Source organism: Capricornis sumatraensis, chromosome 3 (genome assembly GCF_032405125.1).
Source record: "Capricornis sumatraensis isolate serow.1 chromosome 3, serow.2, whole genome shotgun sequence".
Classification (NCBI taxonomy): Eukaryota; Metazoa; Chordata; class Mammalia; order Artiodactyla; family Bovidae; genus Capricornis; species Capricornis sumatraensis.
In genome coordinates, this window is record NC_091071.1 from 47,740,990 (window position 1) to 47,744,884 (window position 3,895).

Here is a 3,895-nt window from a genome sequence, read left to right on the forward strand (position 1 = left end):
TGATAGTTTCTGATCTTTCATTAAAATATATATATATATATATATATATATATATATATATATTCTCTGCATTCTATTAAAATGATTGCAATATCCATTAATGTGTTGTTTACCTGTACTTTGAAAAACATTGCTGTGTGCAATTTTGTATCCTGATTTTCTACTTCTCATCATTTTGTAAAAATTCCTGATACCATTAGAATTACTTAAGCATATTTTCAAACACTTTATGATCTTAAATCTTACTGAGATATCACTTATTTTATATTCTTATTCTACTATCTTTGAATAGTGTTTCCTCAAAATTTAAATGAACATTTTTATTGACTATTCCTTAACACTAATAGCAAGAAATGAACTCACTAGAAAGTATGCATCTCCCTTCTAAATAGTGTGGATGGAACCAGGCAAGGAAGCATAAATCACACAATTAAGTCATTTCATGCCATTTCTCCTTGCACCCACCCCTCCCCTGCACTTATCCAGTATGCCAGGAAAAATAGAGTTTAGAGAACACTGTGGTTCTCGGACATCACTGGCCTGAAGGCCAGATGCCTTGGAGGAAGTGCTATGCTGTGCTGTCTGGTCTAAGTAAGCGAGACAAGAGGGGCCTCCACCACAGGCACCTGAGCAGTACCACAGTCGTCAGTTCACAGCTGCCAGATTGCTCTCATTGCTCATTAACTGTTAGCACTGTTAGTTCTAATAAACTGTGATTTTCATTGCTGCTAAAGCAGGCTGGCATCCTCTCCTCCCCAACAGACTGCTCCCCAAGCAACTGACATCCAAAGTAAGTACCCCTGCAGGAGCCAATATGCTTGCTCTACACTCTCATCCACCTCTCCAAACCTGCCTCCTGCCTTGCAGAGCTTACAGGCAGCGGAAGACCTCACCACTCTCCACTCTCCCTCCCTCTCTATCTCTCTCTCCCCCATCTCCACCCATCCCTCAATTAATCTAACAGTTAAAGCAGAAAACTTACTTCTGTCTGCAATATTTCAGCATGAGTGTAAATCTCCTGAAATAAGCAGCTGCTGGGTTTTTTCTAGGGGAGCACCTGCCCCTGTGTTTGTCACATGGTGACACCAGGGCTCATCTTACACAATAAAGGCCTCTACAGAAGCCCTACACAATTTCATCCAAGGCTACAAAGGTGAAGCTCTGACATTAGGGTGCAGGGAGGATGCAGGGAGGGGGATTAGGCATGAGTGTATGAGTCCAATTCAGCACATCTGTCCATTCACAGGAATGTTAAGGGATTACATTGTTTCACCTCTCAGTGCTTTTAACTTTGTGCCATTCTTTCCTTTCTACTTTAGGCTAATTTCTATTTAGGCTATAAGGCTCAGTCCAGGTGTCTCCCCCGGAAAATTTCCTCTAACTTCTGTCTTCTAGGCTTCAATAGCACCCTCATGCACCACTCAAAAGGGAGTGCTGTCACTCCTTAGCTTTTCTCAAGATAGCTTCTTAATTTACTTTTGTATCTTCAGCATACATACTTTTGTATCCCCATCATGGCACTTTTCTGGTGGTTCAGAAGGTAAAGACTCTGCCTGCAATGCAGGAGACCTGGGTTCAATCCCTGGGCCAGGGAAGATCCTCTGGAGAAGGGAATGGCCACCCACTCCAGTATCCTTGCCTGGAGAATTCCATGGACAGAGGAGCCTGGCGGGCTACAGTTAATGGGATCACAAAGAGTCAGACAGCAGACTGAGTGACTAACACTTTCACTTTTATCCACAGCATAGTTCTGGTGACATAGGATGTGCTCAGTAAATGTTTACTGCAGTGAATTGAAAAGGTGCAGAGTTATCTGTTCACAGCCTTGAGGTTCCAATAGGAAAATGGACACTGTTGCTATTTCTCCCTTAATTTTGACTTCTAGGTGTTAACGGTGTCATTTGTCATAGTAAGACGCAGTAAGATTTTCTGTAAGAACCACTGGGCTTGAAACAATAAAGACATGAAGCTGATTTTTTACCCATTTCCTCTGTATGACAAATAAAGACTTGAAAATAGTTAAGGAATATGAAACGAGATTCATGGGTTCCCTGTAAATACCAGTTTCTGTGTAGTGACCATTTTACTCCTGAGTCTGTGACATCAGATGGGGTATTTACTATTTGAAATAATCTGCAATTTCAACAATATTTTCTCTGCTTGAAGGCAATCAGAAGAAAGACTCTTGAAAAAGAAAATCTCAGAAGAAAAAATTGAAAAGTGAGAAAGAAGTATATCTAAAAACCAAGTCAGAAGAATCTTTTGCATCAAATGAGCCAAATAAGCGTCCAGTTAAGATGTCCTTCCTGAACATGCAGAATTACTCGAATCATCTGCCGTGGTAAAGCCACCAGATCCAAAACCAGAAAGTGTACAAAATATCATACTAACTCTTAGTCCAGTTAAATAAGATACCAGAAAACCAGAATCCACCTTGGAAACATTAGTTAACCATGACATGGATATAGGTGGTTTGCACATATTTTTTGAGAATCTAAATTCTACACCTATTACTTTAATAACTTCAAATTCAGAGGGTATTCAGCAGCCTTTGGAAACCCAAGTAGTGCTTGAAATAATTACCAATTATCTTGCTAACCCACACTTCACAAATGATTCTGTGGAAATTAAGTCAGCACAGAAAAATGCATTCATATTCAGCACAATTACTCCAATGGTGAAGAATTAAACAGATAATCTGTTATTACAATTTTTGTACAAAACCTACAATTAATTCTTTTATACCTGCCCAAGAAACAGTGGAAATGGACATTAAAGACCTTGACATTGAAGACTCAAATAAAGATATTATAGACTTTGAGACAGATGTTTTACAGATTGAGCATTTTTACTGCAGACCAATGTAAATAAGGAATATCCTTGGCAGAAAGTCTAAACTACATTCAAAGGTAACTCCTTGAGTTGCAAGAACAGAAAACTCTAGGGAGATTGAAGTCTTTAGAAGCTCTTATAAGGCAGCTAAAACAGGAAAACTGGTTATCTGAAGAAAATTGTAGAAAGTCATTTCACAACATATGAAGTTATTATATAGATTAGAGAGGTTTTAAAGTTTGTGACTTTTACATAAGGTTTTTTTTTTGGTCAAACCAAATTATATGTAAAGTGAACTTATTCCTGTGTAAAATTCTTACCTTAATGAAGCTAAGAAAGTGTTCTAATGTTATGAACTTCATCCTGTCTTTGTTATGCTCATTTTTGAGAAAAACTAGAGAGTTGTTGGGTAGAATACATTTCATCACTTCTTAACATTCCAAATTTAAAGCAAAAATGTAGTGAATAAACAATATGATTAAGTCATAAACTGAGAGAACACAGATATGGTAAACAAGATCCCAGAATAGAAGTCAAGTTCAGGAATCAGTCCTGGTTCTACCATTAAGATGTGTCTTGGACAAGTTACTTATTGAGTCTCAGTCTCTAATTTGTAAAAGGAGGGCACATAACTAAATCTTTAACATAGGTTGTTTCTTTTATAGTGTCTTCCCTTTCTAGAAGATACTTTTAATAGAACAAGTTTTCTGTATGATAATCTTATGCTTACACAAGAGTAAATGCTGGATAGAATTTTATATTATTAACTCATATTCTTCTCAATATTTATTAAATTATGTGTTGCTTGATGTATCGCTGGTCATCCTGCTTGTGATGCCAATTTCCTTCTGTATATCGCTGTGCACACTGCTCATTGAACTCAGGGTGGGCAAGGTGTGAGCTAAGAGGCTGGAAGGAGACTAGAGCCAGGAGCCCCACAGCTGGAAGGAGACTCCTCCACAAGGAGGGAGTGAAGACATATTTATACTCTCCTGGCTGGCACAGCAACCATAACACAGCCTCTCTCTTCGCTGGTGCAGCAGCCATACCACAGTTCTCCCCT

At 38.6% G+C, this 3,895-nt stretch overlaps 1 pseudogene; it reads left to right on the forward strand.

The window, feature by feature from the left end:
* Positions 1-1,957: 1,957 nt before the first annotated feature.
* Positions 1,958-3,052, forward strand: LOC138076247 (THAP domain-containing protein 5 pseudogene; annotated as a pseudogene).
* Positions 3,053-3,895: the final 843 nt, after the last annotated feature.